Source organism: Staurois parvus, unplaced genomic scaffold (assembly GCF_062004578.1).
Source record: "Staurois parvus isolate SC_StPar_1 unplaced genomic scaffold, SC_StPar_1.0 ptg000080l, whole genome shotgun sequence".
NCBI lineage: Eukaryota > Metazoa > Chordata > Amphibia > Anura > Ranidae > Staurois > Staurois parvus.
Window position 1 is genome coordinate 5609412 of NW_028317876.1, and position 19231 is coordinate 5628642.

Sequence of the window (19231 nt, forward strand, 5' to 3'; positions counted from 1 at the left end):
AGACTTTGAAGACATCCTTAAAACCTCAAGTCACAGTGTACAAACAAATCTTTGCTCGTCATCAGGTTGTGTTTCCCCTGGCTAAACATATCAGTCGGATTGCAGAATATGTGTCAGATTCTCTCAAGTTCACAGAAGCTGAAGACACAGACAAGTTCTCCCCGGTAAACATGTTTTCAGTAGCTCTATGTTAACATTCTTTCATGTGAAGCTTGAATTTACTGTTTGCTGCTTCACAGGCAAATATGTTTCCTTCCATGGAATGTCTTTTATCTAGGAGGATCTTTTATCTCCAATGGTAGACTGTCTGATTCTCACCACTCTCACATTAGTGCTGTGATTTGACATTGAGGCAGACTGAAGGTGCATGTAATATAATACCCCATATACAAAGTCTCCCTTTCCATGCAGGTCACCCATGATCTTGGATGATTTATGTGCAGAGAACAAAATACTATACCACAAGCCTACTGTAGTTTCCGGTAATGTAAATGATTTGTTCATTTGTGCTTGATACACTATAGTCAGAAATTGACAGTTAAACAGTTTTAAAATGCATTCATATTGCAAAGCTTACGTGTTCAGTACAATACAGAACTCTTAAAAACCAAATATAACAAAAGCCCTACAAAACTGAATGGAATTGGTAATACAGGAAGATACACAGTGTAGGGTTTGGGAAAATATTACAGAAACACCAGGTAAAAAAACAAAATCGTTACCTAATATGGTGTTGAACCGCCTTTGGCATCCAAGATGGCCTGAATTCTCCTGGAAATTGACAAATATGAGTGTTGGATGGTGGTTAATGGAATCTGATACCACTCTTCAAGCAAAAATCGATCAGTTCTTTCAGAGATGCCAGAGGCAGAAAACGCACATGAACCTTGTTCTTCAAAATTGACCATAGTGGCTCTATGAGAACCGGTGACAGTGGCGCCAAGGGAAGGTGCTAAGCGTCATCTGCATGCTCGTCAAACCACGAGTTGACAACAGCAACTGTGTGAATTGGAACATTATCGTCTTGGTAAATGGCAATGTCTTCGGGAAACAATGTCTGCACCGTGGGGTGCACATGGTCCGCCAAAAGTTGATGATGGGGCCTGCAGAATAGCAGATATGGTTGCCCAAATTATGATTGTGCCACCACCATGCTTTTCCATTGGCACAAGACTGTCCTGGTTGTAAGCTTGTGTTTGTCACACATAAACACGTCTGGTGGTGGGGAACAGTGAGAAGCTAGATTCATAGGACTGTATTACAGAATTCCATTGATCGATAGTCCATGATTTATGGGTGTTGCACTACTCTCTCCTCTTCCTAGCATTAATATTAGCAACTAGTGGTTTGGCAATTACAACTTGCCTGTGAATGTTTTGCTTATGGAGTTCCCTCTGCACAATTTTTGTGGACACGGGCTTTGGAAGACTGAAATTGAGCCCTGCAGCCATTTTTGATTATGCTTATGATTATCAGACAAAGTTTTCCTGGAAACTGTATATGCTGTCATAACCTTTGATAATGTACCTTGTGACACTGCAAATAAATTGGCAACTTCAGTCACAGAGGCACCAGCTAAGCACCAACAATTTGCCCTCTTTGAAACTCAGTGAGCTCTGATATGACTTTGCATTACTAGCAGTGCAGGCAGTGAATGAGAAAAGTGAGGTTTCCCACCTGTTAGCTAGGTGTCTCATCACACAGTAGAAACAAAAAATGTTACATCACCTCCACTTTCAATGCGGAACATGTCGTCACTCACATAATGTAGTGTTTCCATTTTTTTGTCCAACAAAGCCCTACAAAATTCAATGGAATTGGTGATAACAGGAAGATACACAGTGCACATATTAAAAAGTATATTCCAAGTGACCCTGTGTGGTGCACTTGGGATTCTGTCTACAATGAATTACAGAAATTTAAGGTAGCCATGCTTGTCTCAAATTTCAGACGATTCCTGCTGAATCAGATGAAATTCCAGCTGAGGGTGTCCCTTTCGGCAACACCTGGTTCAACAAACTTTGATTGTAAAAATCAAAGGAGCTGGTCTGGAAATTGTTGGCCCAACAGTAACTGCATCCAGTCAGATGCAGTCACCGTTTAGGTATTTAGGCAGCCACGGGTGCTGCAGCTGTGTGAATGCAATAGCCGGAAGTGGAGAGTCATCCATCAACTGAATGGAGGAATCAATTGACTTTTCTTGTTCAACCCACAGGGCTGAATGAGCGAAATCTAAGTGTCTATGGCTAGTCTATGGTAAATTGAGTGGACTTCCTAATTTTGGATGGTAGCTGATTTGGTTTCACTTGTATCTGAGAATGGTTCTATGAAGATGTTTTGTCAAAAAGAAATTTCTGCCTTGAGATGTCTGACAGTGACTATTCATGTATTCTCTAAAGTGAAGTAGAAAAGTATTAGATGCGTACATAGTTATCCATAATTGTACTGAATTGTACAGACTTCCTGACCCAAAATTACTGAAGTCTTGTAACCAAAAAACCTTATTAGACACTGGTTTGTGGGTTCTGTAGACATCTCACATCCTCATATTTGTGTTGCTTCCTAAGTATCATGAAATAAACATTATAAGAGTCTGCAGAAAACTCTAGTCACAATGTAAATCTGTTATCGGACTCTACTTGACTAAACATTACATAATTAGCTGATTAATAATGTTTCTGTGGTATTTGTATTTTGCAATCATTCATCAGTTTGAAGTACACAGCTCACAAACTATTTACATCATTAGAAGCACTTCAGTAAATGAATACATTTTCTGTCTTTGCTAACGATATCATTTATGCAGCTGCTATTAGGATTATCCAATTAGACTGGAGCAGGGGTAGGCAACCTTAAAGAGGTGGAGATCTACCTGAACAACATGGGAGAAGTCAAAGATCTCCAGGCACAGTGTTGCCTCCTCACACCTGGTTTAAACCTCTAATTGTCGTACTACCTTGTTGCAGTTGTGTGCATTGCACGGCAATCATGGGTTTTACTCAGGTAGTGAGGAGGCAGCATATCGCATAACACACTCAGATTGATTTTTAGAGGAGCAGCAGTGCCTGCTGCACTTGGGAATGAACCCTTAGTTTCATTCAGCAGCTGCACCCTTCAGGCTTTTTAGCGTGCAGTTGGGGGTGGTAAAACCCTGTGGTTGAGTTGCAGGTTTTCCACCCCCAATTCCCACCCCCTATAGCTGATGAGGCAGCAGCCAATGGTGTACACATTCCACAGCAGGAATTAACCCCCTTGTTGCTTTTGGTGTGTGCTACCATTTGCCAAACGTGAGCTAGTTAAAGTATATGGTGCCACCATGCAAATGCATGCTTCTGCAGGGTCCAAGGAGTTAAAGGAGGTAGTGAGACAGCAACACAATTGTGCCTGCTTTAACCCCTTCTTTGCTATACTGCACAAGGTTGCAGGACACTTGCAGAGCGGTCTCATTCACTTGAGTGGATCATGCTTGGCAGGTGCTACACTCACCAACCATCACAGGGCGTATAACTCCTACTGCGGCTGCAACGTGTACACCTTTGGCCACTGCACCTAAAGGGGGTGCGGTTGGGGCGAGGGTGATAAAAACACATCCTAACTATGGGGTTATACTACCCCCAAACTGCAAATTTAAATGACCCCTTACGTTTATGAGCCCCCTTTAATGCTGCTTTCACACTGATGTGCTGCAGTTTACCTGCACCCCAGGTACAGTACAATGCATCTGTGCAATGCAGAAGTTTTGGTGCACTTTCAGAAAGTACACAAAACCCCCAGGATATAATAGAAGTCTATAGCTAAGCGCTGCAAACCTGCAGGAAAGCTGCAGGTACACTGCACTGGGGAAACCTCTGCTCATCAGTGTGAAAGCAGCCCTATACTATTATGCCCAGTGTATTGCTTCACACTGACTGGAACATTTCTTCTTTCCTGTTGCTGGCACCACTTTGGAGACCGCTAGCCGGGATAAGAAGTGGAGTGCAGTTGTTATCACTCCTTATGGGATAGGAGCTAGCAATAGAGAGGAGGCATTGGCTTATGCGGCTCTTGCGCCCTACTTTAGCTCCAACATTACAAGTAGTCCCTCTGCATTGCACTCTGTTTGATGGTGTGTGATGGCGGGTCAGCAAGCCCAGGCCACGATCTATCAGTCACCTGGCCCGATCTACTGGAAGATCATGATCTGCTGGTTGCTGACCGTTGCACTAGAGCAATAAGGATTTATTAAGTGCATTACCTATAGCATTGAAATTCAATGTTCACAAATTAGTGAAAGATGACTTCACATAGTTTGCTATCATATACTGCCTTTTAACGATGGAACAGGCATGCTTATGTAATACATTTTACTGTGGCGAATGTGGGACTCGTCTGCAAAGAGCATTCATATCTCCTTTAGAAGATAACTTTGTAGCTCTGGGTGGCTGTGCATCCAGTTACCAATTCACATTTCAGACCTCTTGTCTTATGTCAAGAAGGTCAAGTGTTGCTATATACAGAGCTGTTTTTAGATTTTAAAGAGACCCAGTAAAGAAGGATCATAGGCATTCTTATTCAAAGATGCTAAGAGTACAGGCCTTCCTGCCCATCATATGATATGAAGATATGAAATTGTGTGCTCTTGCTATTCTGTAGAAATCCACTCTGTATAATCTCATACATACATATGTTAGAAACAACACACTCTACACTCTAAACTTTAGAGTATTTAGATCAAAGAATGAAAACTATAAACTTTCTTAACTGTATTGCCCGATGAGCACAGCTACAGATGAACAAGTCAGGGAAATAAAAGAATTTCATATTTCATGTTGTGAATAAATGACAAACCCAGCTGAGGAGGGCACTCTTAGGCTGATCCTGAATGAGAGTTGGTGCCATAGCATGCTTTTCTATCCCTTGCTATAGAGACAGACATATTGAATGGGGAAAGAACAAAAAGAGGGCGCACAGGCCTAGTGCATTACCATAAAAAATGTTTAATAAAAAATAAAGTAGGTGTTGTACTCACAAACGACAATATAGTCAAGGCACATCATAGAAGAACAGCTGGATCAACACCGCGCTGAGTAACAGTCCACAATAGGGAGTTTAGACATCCAAAAGGCTGACGCGTTTCGAGGACTTGCCTCTTCCTCAGAGCCAACTGACCAAATGTCTGCTCCCTCTTTTATATGCTCACTACTAGTTAAACCAAAGGTCACATGGGCCGTCCTGGACACTCCCCTGTGCAGGTGGAGGAGTCACAGGGGCAATCGACATAATGTAAGTAAACACGAAAGGTCTATAAAAAATACATACACATATATATATATATACACGCACAAATAAAACCATTGAAACTAGTGACAATCATAAAATCATATGAACCATAAGAAGTGTGCACAGTGGAAAATAAATAAATAAATGGAAAGTTACACATATATAAAAAATAATAAAAATCCTTCCCTGGTGATGCACTGCACTGCTCGCCTTTAAATAAATAAATGGATGGATGAGCAACGCTACGAAGCTGCCTAGTGCTCTGCTTGCCATAGACAACCATGGAACATGGATTTAATATAGAGAGTAGATCTGAAACCCAGCAGAGACACTTATTAATTCATAGAGATGCAGCCTACAGGGTGTGTGCTTATCATTCTAGTATAGTCATATGATGAAACGTAGGTATGTGTGGCAATGTAGTGCACCATGGATGGATATGCATATGCAATACTATATACAAGAACAAAGGAGATAAATCACTAGTAAAACATAAATGTTGATATAAAAAGTTACAAACAACTTCTTAATATGGCTCACAAAGTTTAAATAAAATAAAATTAAATAAGTATTGTTACAATATAGTATAATATCTGGTAAAATGGTATAGTGTATGGTATATGTGTGCATGCATAGACATGGAAGCATAAGAAATATAAATATATAGGAAAAAAAAAAAAAAAAAAAAAAAAAAAAGAAGAAAGAGACAGACATATGGTGGTACCTCCAGGTAATAGGGCAATTTATAATTTAGTACCCAGGGATAATACAGCGATATGTTTTGTACACCGCAAATCAGCAATTGGATTGGAAGCCTACATATGCTATTTATGCCAAGATGCAGCCTTCTTAGATAGATTTATGCACGGATGTAGCCAAAACACATAATTTGGCGGGCTGAAGAGAAGTGAACCTAGGCCCAATTTACTAAAGTACAAAGTGAGGTAAAGTGTCTTGTGTTCTCTTCATACAGCTGATTATATTCAGTAGAATTTAGCAAAAAGGAGCTTCAGCTTAGTTTACCTCTGTGCTTTTGAAATAGAAACTACTGGAGTCTGGATATATAAACTAATTAAACAATTAATTTTACTTTTAGTTTTAACAGTTTAACCTCCCTGGCGGTATGATTATTTCAGATTTTTGGTGCTGAAAGCGGTACCATTTTTTTGCATGGAAATATGTATTTTTTTTATTGTAGGCTGTAATTTTTAGGAAAAACTCACTGAAATCTGTCCGAACAAGAGTCTAGTAAACATCCCGGGTATGATAAAATTTGAAACACAAAATCATAAATTATAATTTAATAAATAATCATAAAAATAATATAAAAATAATAAAAAATTTAATTCAATAATATAATCAAACCAAAAACACTGAAATGTGAAATAGAGCGCCAAGTTCGCACATTGCTGAGCTCAGTCGCAAAATCGTTTTCAGTGTCTGATGACGAATTTCCCCCACAAATCATTATCACTCAATTCTGCAAGTGGTTCTGATTTACTATCGCTGTTCTCTAGCTGATCTAAACCGCTTTTGACCTAAAGGGACACTTTTTGGACGCCATGGACATTTCTCAGTTTCCAGGCAGAAAGAACAGTAAAAATGCAGGCAGGGCGCCGGACAAAGCACTAGGGACAATATGTATGTGAAATAGGTTGAAACAGCAATGTTTTACTGTGTAAAATGAAAAAAAAAAAAATGACATTTTTTTAAGCCGGCTGCGGCGCCCGTATGTCCCGACGTCACAGGGACAGGACACAGAAGCCGGATGCCGGCATCAGCCGGAGGAGATGGCCGGGGACGCTGCAGGGGACACATCGTGGGAGCGCAGGGTAAGGTAAGTGAAGAACACATGCCGGAGCAGTGCCGCATGGTATTCCCGAGTGTAGCTCGGGGTTACCGCTTTTGGTACTGAAATGTTACCCCGAGCTACACTCGGGAATACCGCCAAGGAGGTTAAAAGGGAGAGATGCTATGCCAGTGAGATAGTAAAAAGACATTGAAAAGTAGACAAATAAAAGAAAAATAAAGTAAACTGAAAAAGAAAAACAATGGGGCACAACAAGTTTCCTGGACTGAGAAACAGTGCATCAGACCTGGTTTGGTTAAAAACTGGCAAAGTCTTTCAAAAAATTCAATTCACAAGGTTATTTTCTCTGTAGTAAAAATACAACAAACCCCAGAGGAAAAAAACCATTACAGCCTTAAAAATAGAAATGGGAATGTTTACCTTTTTAGAAATGAGCTAAATAGGAATATATACCTATTATAAATGGACTAAACCCAAAGGCAGTATAATAAGAAGGTCTCAAAGTATATGGGAAAGGAAATGATTTAAATGATTTTGAGATGTGCGGATCACATACCAATTCCCAAGAATTAAAACTTAACTTTTATTTAAGCCTATAAAAGCACACAGATCACATGACTGTATTCATGCATCTTAATACTAAAACTTTGCTTCTGACCTGTGTAAATCTAAATTTAACCACCTCCCGCCCGCCATATAAGGTAATGACGGGCGCAAGGCGGTTCTCTTGTTCTGGGAGGACATCATATGACATCTTCCCACTCTAACCGCGTAGCGTGGCGATCGGTGGTGCGCTGTGTCCCTCGGACACAGCGGATCACCAATCAATGGAAAGAGCCGAAGATGTCAGCTCGGTCATGTGATCAGCTGTTTCCAATCACAGCTGATCACATGAAAATAGGGAAATGCCGGTTATAGGCATTTCTCTCTTCACAAGCTGTCACGCTGACAGCTCGAGAGGAGAGCCTGTGCCCTGATGATCAGTGTAGCCCCAGCAGTGCCACTTGTCAGTGCCCATCAATGCCACCTGCCAGTGCTCATCAATGCCACCTGCCAGTGCCCATCAGTGCCTCATCAATGCCACATATCAGTGCCTACCAGTGTACATCAATGCCACATATCATTGCCCATCTGAGCTGCCTTTCAGTGTCCCCTATCAGTGCCAGTCAGTGCCACCTATCAGTGCTGCCTATCAGTGCCAGTCAGTGCCACCTATCAGTGCTGCCAATCAGTGCCAGTAAGGGCTGCCTATCAGTGCCCATCAGTGCTGCCTAACAGTGCCAGTCAGTGCCGCCTATCAGTGCCATATGAGTGCCGCCTTTCAGTGCCCATCAGTGATGCCTGTCAATGCTCATCACTGCCACCTACCAGTGCTTCCTCATCAGTACCTATCAGTGCCCATCAGTGCAGTCTATCAGTGCCCATCACTGCAGCCTCATTAGCGCACATCAGTGAAGGAGAAAAATCACTTGTTTACAAAATTTTATAACAAAAACTAAGAAAAAATGTTTTTTTCCCAAACTTTTCAGTTGTTTTTGGTTTGTTTAGCAAAAAATAAAAAACCTAGAGGTGATTAAATACCACCAAAAGAAAGCTCTATCTGTCTCAAAAAAATGATAAAAATGTCATATGGGCACAGTGTTGCATGACGGCGCAATTGTCATTCAAAGTGCGACAGCACTGAAAGCTGAAAACTGGCCTGGGCAGGAAGGGGGTATACAGTTGTGGCCAAAATTATTCAACCCCCACTGAAATTGAGTGTTTTGGCCAGTTTGACATTGCTTTTGATCATTCAGTCATCTTGCTTACATTTACATTAAAGAGGCACTTGTAGGTCAGACAAATATAACATAACAGTTATAATGAAATAACCACAAATGTCTTTTCTGTGCTCACAGCATTATCAGTTTTATTCAACCCCCAAGTGACATTCAATCTTAGTACTTAGTACAGCATCCTTTTACAGTTATAACAGCTTTTAAACGTGAAGCATAGCTTGACACAAGTGTCTTGCAGCGATCTACGGGTATCTTCGCCCATTCTTCATGGGCAAAGGCCTCCAGTTCAGTCACATTCTTAGGCTTGCGCACTGCAACTGCTTTCTTTAAGTCCCACCAGAGGTTCTCAATCGGATTTAAGTCTGGTGACTGCGATGGCCACTCCAAAATGTTCCAGCCTTTCCTCTGCAACCATGCTCTAGTGGACTTGGAGGTATGCTTGGGATCATTGTCCTGTTGAAAGGTCCAACGTCTCCCAAGCCTCAGGTGTGTGACGGACTGCATCACGTTTCCATCCAATATCTCCTGGTACTGAAGAGAATTCATGGTACCTTGCACACGCTGAAGCTTCCCTGTACCTGCAGAAGCAAAACAGCCCCAAAGCATGATTGACCCTCCACCATGCTTCACAGTAGGCAAGGTGTTCTTTTCATCATAGGCCTTGTTCTTCCTCCTCCAAACATAGCGTTGATCCATGGGCCCAAACAGTTCTAATTTTGTTTCATCAGTCCACAGAACACTATCCCACAACTTTTGTGGTTTGTCCACATGGCTTTTGGCATACTGCAGTCGACTCTTCTTATTCTTTGGAGACAGCAAGGGGGTACGCCTGGGAGTTCTGGCACGGAGGCCTTCATTACGCAGTGTGCGTCTTATTGTCTGGGCTGAAACTTCTGTACCCACATCTGACAAATCTTTTCTCAGTTCCTCAGCAGTCACACGGGGACTTCTCTCCACTCTACGCTTCAGGTAGCGCACAGCAGTCGAAGTCAGCATCTTCTTTCTGCCACGACCAGGTAGCGTTTCAACAGTGCCCTTTGCCTTGAATTTGCGAATGATGCTTCCTAAGGTGTCTCTTGGTATGTTTAACATCTTTGCAATCTTCTTATAGCCATTGCCCTTCCTGTGAAGAGAAATCACCTCTTCTCTTGTCTTCCTGGACCATTCTCTTGCCTTCACCATGTTTGTAACCACACCAGTAAATGTCTAGAAGGAGCTGAGTATCACAGTCATTTTAAAGCTGCCTAATTGGTGCTTATTATGCTTGATTGCTGCTCGGTGACATCCACAGGTGTTTTCAATACCTGATGGAAAGCACCTGTATGAACCTCTGTTCTTCAGAGTGGTAGTCTTTAAGGGGTTGAATAATTGTGGCAATGAAGAAACCACATAAGAACCATTTACTACTGTATTACATAAACAATTGATGTCATTTTAGTTGCATTTGGGTAGTTACAACGTCCTTGTAGGATTTGATTCTGAATACAATTCCAAATGTACACTATAGTCCCTAAACCCCTTTACAGCATTGGGGGTTGAATAATTTTGGCCACAACTGTAAGTGCCCTATTAGGCAAGGGGTTAAACAAGAAGGGAACAACATGAAGAGTAAGAAAAAGAGATCAGTTCCCCTCAAGACCTCTTCTTTTTATATTTAATATCTGTTGCAACGTAATAGTTACGCCTGGTATACAGTAAGAGTTTTTCTACATTCAGCCCAACTGACAGATCACTGTACTAACACAAGCGATGTTAGTACAACTATCTCCCCCGCTGTGTTATTGCATTCTGATAGAGAACTGCCATTGGCTGCAAGAGCTGATCAGATGCCAAGTGCATGCTGATTTTCCAGCATGCCCATTCGACAGTAGCCGGGCGTGAGATTGGCTTCTGTCAGATGAGGAGTTGTACACCCAGGCCGAAAGTCGGCTGGTTCCTGCGAAACTGACCCTTTTTGGCTGATTTTCGGCCTGTGTGTACCAGGCTTAACTTTCCCTCAAACACTATCCCTGATCAGTCCACTCTTAATCTTTTCAACACAGAGGAACACTAGAATTAACTTTACGGTCTTAGGGAAGCCCTGTTAAAAATGACCATATTTACAACTCATGATGCATTAGTGTAATGATCATTGGGGCTGCTCCTTACAACTGTGGTCATTGGGAAGAATTACCATCTCACAGATAGGTCAAAAGATCAATGGTGTCAGTGGGAATTTATCTGGCAGAAATTGCTCATTCCTCAAGGAACCCTTAGCAACCTCTGGAGGAACCCTAGTTGAGAAACCCTGCCTTAAGCTGTAGGGATGTGGATAACGTCTTTTGGAGCACCCTGCAAATCTTTCTATTTTCTGTCCTTTTTAAACTTTCAGTAGCAAAGCATAAACATTCTAAAACAAACAACAGTGAATTTTCAGACTAATAATGCATCTGCATTTTTTAAAAATGAGAAATTTGCCAAAAGTTTCCGGGGGATCTTAGGGAGGAATGTCAGGCTAATAAAGATATGTGTGGGCTCCTTCTGTCCCTTACTTTCACATAACCGCTAACCAGGTCTGTGTGCTGGGGAATCTGAAGAATGTGGACTTCTATTGAATTTATCCCTCTATTTTGCACCATCTGGTTAATAATTTATTATATTGCTTGTCTATTACATTATGAAAGCTTTTCTATTTTTAATGTCTTCTACAAAGAAAAGGTGCAATGAAAGACAGCCATTTGTCCAATCCAATTTCAGAGCTTTTAGCTTATTCCCACAGTTCTAAAGCTCAGTTGAAAATGGCTGTGGTTCACCAGTTTAAGTATAGCAATGTTTTAGAGCACAGCTACAGCCTACAGCAATTAAGCAGCAGCGTTGATAAAGAGCTTTCCTTATGTGGTCTTATTGAAGATGAAGGGCATGGAATCACTGCAGGTTCACTGCAAATCACTGATAACGGCATTAGCTACATTGAGATGGCTAATTCTCTAAGTATTTGGCAGCATGAATCAACCTTCTTCAAAGTAAAATCTGGGTAACATTGTTCCTAGTATAATCACATCATTATTGCATTTTCTGACTTAATAATAATGTATAGGAAAGACTCTTATAAATTCATTTATTAATACGATTCCTGCTGTTTTACATTTATATATTTATATTCTGTAAAAATTATATTTGTGTAAGGATTTCAGTTTAAAATGTCATGTTAATCAAAGATGTGTGCCACTTTGCACAATAGACATTTATTCTTAGAATTCAATATTTCAGTGGCGTTGTGTCTTTCAGTCTGAATATAACAGCTTAGTGTACCCAGACCCCCTCCATGGAGGACTCCGTTACCTTTGTGTTTCTGAACCAAATTTGCTGGTTGGATTAGTAGTCCATTTGTTTACATGAATAGTATTTCCAATTTTAGTAAATATGATATATGGTTTATGTTAATGTTTGTCAATTTCGTATTTTTTGCTATAATGGCAAGACATTTTTCATACATGTTATAACTACATCTATTCTCCCTAGCAAGCTAGTCTGGGTAAATATCAAGGCTCATACCATCCAGAAATATTTGATACAAGTATTGTATAGAATAAAATGATAGTGAATAACATTTAAATCTAATCTGTTCTTCATGTACCTGTCATTTCAGAAATTCCCTATGTGTGACGGCAAACATCAGTAGAAGAGTGTTTCCTCCTGATAAATACCAAAACACAAGTACGTTTTAAACTTTGAGATGTTAAGATACTGAGTGAAGCAGCCCATACACAGAGTGAATGTCTTTCCTGCAACCATGGGTTGCAGGGAAGAAATTTGCTCAATTCCCTCCTGCCACTGGAGTTGCACTGGTCTTCTCACAGAAAGTAGAGGTATTTATCTTCACCCTGTTGTAGGGATTGTCACTCTTGAGTCAAGGTTGGAGCACAAATAAAGAAAAGAAAAAGCCTTTTTATGCACCTTAGGTGGATCTATTCTTCTTTTTTTTAAGGCAGGGGGTGCTTTAATAATATTTAAATATGCAAGTAGATTGCATGGGATATACCAAAGTTAGTGTCAATTTCGACAGTTCCCACATTTTTCTTCAGTTTTGGATCCAACTTTTTTTTCTTGTTCAAACATTTTATTGTTTTAAAGTACAACAACATAAGTTATAAGTAAGCAAATGGGATATTGGAGGTGTACAGTAAATGAACAGGAAAGGTTCCCATTTATCCTAGTCAGGCAGCACTAACAAGAGTAAACAACAAATATCAAATAGAGCCTAACATGAAGGAAAGGAGGAGGGGGGAGAGGAAGGGAGGGATAGGGTGTACGGCACCAAGGAAGGGGATACTGAAAATAGCCAAATAACCGCAGTATCAACAAAGGATGGTTCCCGTAAAGCAAAAAACATAGATTAAGGGTTGAGAAGGGACTCGTCAAAGTTGGGCGGGAGGAAATGCTCCACCCATGGGTTCCAAATCTTTTTAAACTTGGGGATGGAATCCAGGATAGTGGCTTCAATTTTTGCGTGGATCATCGCCTGAGTGACCTTAGTCATGACTGCAGTCGTATTCAGTAAGGGTGATTTCCAGGCTTTAGCGATAACCTGTTTGGCCGCAGTGGTGACTTGTAGAATAAGCTTAAAATTTGCCTTCGTGATGTCTGGTGGCCGGTGATTGAGAAGCGCGACTAGAGGACTTGGTTGGAGGGTTGTGGCGCTGAGTGCAGACAGTGTTCTGAATACCTCCGCCCAAAAGTACGGACGATTGGGCAATCCCACCAAATATGAAAAAATGTTCCTAGGTCTGCGCAGCCTCTGAAACAAACTGGGGGATAATCAGGGGTAAATTTCGCAATTCTGGTTGGGACAAGATACCAGCGGGTCAGGACTTTGTAATTGGTCTCCAGGGCCACAACATTTTGCGAGGACTCCTTGGTATTGTTCCAAATGAGGTCCCAATCTGAGGGGTCGATTTGCCGGCCTAAATCAGCTTCCCATTTATCGGTATATGAGGGTAATGGAGAAACGGATGGGGTCGTAAAAAGGGAGTATAGATAGGAAATGAGACCTCGTCTATGAGGGTCTCGGTGACATGCTCGCTCAAAGGGAGACAGTGAAGAAATTGGGTTGGCAGCCAATGTGTACGGAGCAAAGAAATGTTTCAACTGCAAATATCTAAATAATTCAGAGGTGGGGAGGTTATGGGACTCACAGAGAGAGGTAAAAGATTTAAATTGATTCCTGAGTACAAAATGACAGGTCTGGGTGAGACCAGCCGTTGCCCATTGAGCAAAGACGTGCGGTGCGGACCAGGCCGGGGGGAAGGCTGGATTACGAAGATAGGAAAGGAGGGGGTTATGGGGAGATTGTAGCAGGTAACGAGATTTCAGTTTGTCCCAAAGGGACAAAAAATGCATAGTAATGGGATTCTCAATCGCGCGGCGGTCAATGCGTCGCAACCAAAGAAGGTTTGCTATAGTAAAGGGGTCGCACTCGATGGATTCGAGAATGACCCACTGCGGGATTTCGTAGATAGCGTGATATTTTGGTAGTTGTGCCATATGCGCCGCTTGGTAGTATTTGCTGATCTTAGGGAGACCCAGACCGCCATGCAGTTTAGATCAGTATAGAGTACTGCGGGGCGGACTTTGCCCCAAACGTAAGAAGAAATACGGCGCTGCAGAACTCGCAGGTAATGAGTGGGTACAGAAATAGGGAGAACTCTGAAAAGATAAAGGATTTTGGGAAGGATCGACATCTTCACGACCGCTATTCTGCCCAGCAAAGCAAGAGGAAGGGAGGACCATTTAGTCATAAGTGCCGTTAGATGGGCCAGCATAGGGATGTAGTTAGCGTTATAGAGACCTGAGATATGCGGGGTGAATTTTATACCCAAAAAGGGGACGGAGTCTTGCGACCATGAGAATGGCAAGATCTGTTTGAGGTGGGTAAGTTCGTTAGGTGGTAGCGAGATATTAAGCTCCCTTGATTTCTGGGGGTTAATTTGAAGGCCAGAGAGCGCGCCAAACCTATCAAGAAGACGAAGTAGAGTAGGCGTAGATGTTAAGGGAGAAGTGAGAAAAAGCAGGACGTCATCAGCAAACAAGCACAGTTTATGTGAGGTGCCTCCTATCTCAAGCCCTCGGATATCAGGATCGGTTCTAATCAATAGTGCCAGTGGTTCTATGGCTCCAACTTTTTTTTCAATTACATTTTTACGCCATATACAATAGAAATTAAATACAATTTGGTAGCCCCCAAAACAGCAACCTAGTACATGGTGGGATGAGTGAGAATAGGAATGTTTGCCCTACACCAAAATGTTTGAGTTGTTCAGCAGGTTGCTGTGACATGGAGGGGAGCATCTGAAACAAAAAACAAAATTGCAGAGAGAATATATAAACCAAATGTGGCCCCCTACTGCTTTCCCTACTTCAGTGTCATGTTGGTGTGAGCAAATGTTTTTTGCACAGTGTGATAAACAGACAGTAAAATGTATTCCAGTAGCAGCACTTAACAAGTAAGCCTGGGATAACAGATTTTGTTTTTGCTATTTAATATTTAATATCTGTTATGCCGCTTTGATCCTAAATTATTCTCACAGCTTAAATAATGCAAAAGATTGTTCTGATGCCAGAAAACAATGTACAGCCAAGTGTGGCATTTTCACTGTCTGGAGATGTGCAGTCAGTTGCATTTTAAGTAAAATACACTTTGCTGTGAACTGCAGTCAAACATTTAAATCCTGGGAGGCCTCAAATGCAATTAAAATAATTTTCTTTGTTGTTCATTGTGGGACACAGGATTCAGAGATGTTTTAGTTGTGTTTCAACCAAAAGGAGGATTTGGGCACTGGCAAAAAAAAAAAAAAATGACCAGCCTGGTATCACCCCCCCCCCCTAGAATGCCATAGTTTTTTTTCTAGTGTCCTAGGTGGATAAATGTCCTTTTTCTACCTGTTTCCTGCTAGCTATTTTACCTGTGTTCAATTTTCTTGGGCTTTTCACTATCAACAGTTTACTCGATCTGTAAGGCTGCCACCTGGTCTTCTGTTCACACATACTCCTAGGTTTTACCAGGTTGATGTTTGGCCACATCCACTGCCAGTTTCGGGCATAAGGTTCTTCAGACAGCTCTATGAGTTGCATCCAGCTCCGGGTTTTGTTGTTGATAATTGTTGCTGCAATCCACCCTCAGTTGGACTTCTTTTGGACGCCCCAATTGTCTCTGAATTATGGGTCCTCTAATGAACAAGGAAGAAAATCACATTTTGGTACTCAATGTAAAATTAAAACAGGCCCCACCCTGTGTGTTTATGTGTTTGATTCATGCACTGCTTTGTTTACCGTTTACCATTGAAAGTAAGAGAAACTCCCAAATTTTAGGTTGTCCCCTAAATAGTAGCAGAGGGTAATACTTCCAATTGGGACACTAGTTCTGGTAAACTGGGGATCCTCAAGAAATTCCCTTAATTTGCAGGGATTTCCTCTCACTTCCTGTGTGGCTATGGGACAGGAAGTGAAGGGAAATCTCTGCAAAATCTATTTAAAGTGAAAAAAAAAAAATTTTACTTTAATTTGTATCAGACTTTTAGTAATGCATAATGATTTAGTGACTGCCCCTTCCTTTATCCATAGAGCTATTACACATAATGAAATAGTTCTTCATATTCTGGCCACTTTGGTTCACCATTGTCCAGCTTAAGTTGAAATGTAGTTGGGATGGTACTGTTTACATGCTAGCTAGCATGGCAGAAGTTAGAATTTGCATTATAGTACCCAGCCCATGGTGATATCACATTACTTGTCAACATGAATGGAATTTTTAGGGATCCAATACCGAGTATTTTCATGAGTAGTCGTGAGAGGAGAGAAAGCCGCAGGGATTTCAAATCCCCAGACCTGTGAAGCAGCTTTTTCTCCTCTCCTTGGACTTATGACAGTATGGGCTAGATGGCATATGATTGGTCAGTGCTGACCAATCAAAAGCCCTTTAGCTTGAACTGTCATCCCTGAAAGGAAAGGAGAGAAAGCAGCATGTATTTCATATCCCCACTGCTTTCTCACCACTCTTACCACTGAGAATATGGATCATCTGCCACCATAGTATACATCCCCACACACCCACTCTCTGCTTTGGGGATCCTCTCTGCACTGCTCCTGTGTGAACCAAGGCTGTCATTACACCCAGGAAATCTCATTCCTGTTCAAATCGCATGTTATTGTTTGCAGTGCAATTTGCATCCATTCATTTTGTATTGACACAAATCACACTGCAAAGTATTGGTAATTGGTATCGGCGAGTACTTGACCTAAAATATTGGTACTTGTACTCGCCAATAAAAAAGGGTATTGGTGCATCCCTAGTAGTTTTAATTATTATTTACATTTATATGCAGTCTAAAACTGCTTTAAAGTCTAATGTAGTTGATAGATTGATTTCTCAGGAACGGGAATGGTCATAAATGGATCCTGCAGCTGAACTAAGAGGAGTATGTGCTATTGGAGGTGCAATAAAGAAAACCTGATGCTTTGTCCTGCAGGGAACATCATGGGATGCTTTAAGGTCTGAGAAGTTTGAGTCATCAGTGTTAAATGCTGTGAATGTAAGATCTGGAAATTCTTAATTCTGAAGACTAAAATAATTTTTGTTTTAAAGAGGTAATATCACCTTGCCCATCCAGAGCAAAGTGACAGTGCCTTTGTAAAGTCCACCCCTTAACCACTTTATACTCAGTTCTCCAGTTTTTTGGGAGGAGGGAACATGCTCACCCTACCCAGTAGGACCAGTGTTTTTTACAGTGGGAGCCACAGAAGAGGGAGTGGTGGGTAATCACTGGAGAGGGAAGTATAATTACATTGACACTGTCACTTTGCCTTGAATTGGTAAGAATATAAGGCATCTTTAAAGGGTTTGAAACAGTAATGGTTGTTCGTGAATGTATATGCACAGAACACAAATTTATAAAGTTTAAATCACCATTTCATGTACACCAGTAGCATGATCAGTGTCAGTTCAGAAAATTACACCAGTATTTATAAAAATTGTTTGAGTCTGTTTAATTGTGTGCAACTCTTCCTGAGCATGTCATAACCATCAATGATGAGGATGGGCACAGGCACACTCTAAATGCCTCCTAGAGATCTTTAAGTAGGGCAGACACAGACAAAATGAATCTGAGGGTGTATATCACATATATTGCCTGCAGTTTTTGGTTTAGTAGCTCTTACAATATTGTTGGTCGGTTATATCTACTCTGCCACTATAAACTATACAGCGGTCTTTGTTTAGACCTGCTTTCTTTAATATTTGGTATTGTCTACAGGAGGTGAAGACCTGCAGCCTGCATTCAGAGAGCTAGAACACTGTAAAGCAGTTACTAGTTAATAAGGTCAGGGCATTCATCTTGTTAAACGTTAACTAAATTCTCAGCAGAAATAATAACAAATATTGTTACTTCAAAACCTTCCGGCAGTATCAGGCGGAACGAGGATGTTTGAAATCTACATTATCTAGGTTTCCCCATGCAGGTATTGGTTGTTCGAGACCACAGTCGAATTCATTAAAGGCAGACAGGAAATCTCAGTGCAAGTTACAACCGTTCACAGTTGTTTACCTTTTTGTAACACTTGCCCCGTTGTATTAGATTGTAAGCTCTTATGAGCAGGGCCCTCCTAACCCTCTTGTATTTTATTGTATTGTAAGAGTACTGTCTCCATTTATATTGTAAAGCGCTGCACAAACTATTGGCGCTATATAAATCCTGTAGAATAATAAATGTGTAGGGTATTAAAGGGTTATATAGGGTTATACAGGTACACAGGTGTATGTAAGGTATACAGATATTAAAGGGTTAAATAGGAGGTTTATTTAACCGCTTTCCCTCCGCCCTATAGCAGAAATACTGCTGCAGGGCTGCACAAAATCACTTGTATATATACAGGCACAATATAGGTATGTGCCCTAGGGTTCCAGCAGGCTGGAGGGAGCTGTCCCCTTTATACCAGTTGCAACACTTGAACACTACAGTGCACCAACACCTCTATCAGGAGCGGACTGACAACTCATGAGGCCCCTGGGTAATAGGGGATCATGGGGCCCCTGTGTCCCTGCCCACACTCAAAGCACACCCAACAAAGCCTATACCAGGGGCATTTCATGGGGCCCCCTAATGACCCTGGGCCCTCAGCCAGTGCCCGAGTGCTTGAATGGTCAGTCCGCCCCTGGTATATATATGTCATTTTGCATTTCCAGGTAGGCGGCATGAGCGCGCCCTACCTGCCCTGCCATTGGCGGCCTCAGCTGTCGATCACTGGGTCCCAGCCGGTGATTCCCTGCCGACACCCGGCAATCGTCAAGTACCACTGATGGCGGAGAGACCTATATGTAAGCAATACAGATTTCTCCCCTGTCAGCACCTGC

General features: G+C 41.5%; 1 protein-coding gene across 8 annotated transcripts in view; it reads left to right on the forward strand.

Annotated features, from left to right (window-relative positions):
- The window catches only part of SORBS2 (sorbin and SH3 domain containing 2), a 382944-nt gene that overhangs the window by 136697 nt on the left and 227016 nt on the right, over positions 1–19231 (forward strand). For all 8 annotated transcript variants that reach the window (XM_089669587.1, XM_089669588.1, XM_089669590.1 and 5 more), the window contains exon 3: positions 12476–12543. The gene's annotated coding sequence lies outside the window, so the exon portion shown is untranslated. The remainder of the gene's footprint in view (positions 1–12475; positions 12544–19231) is intronic.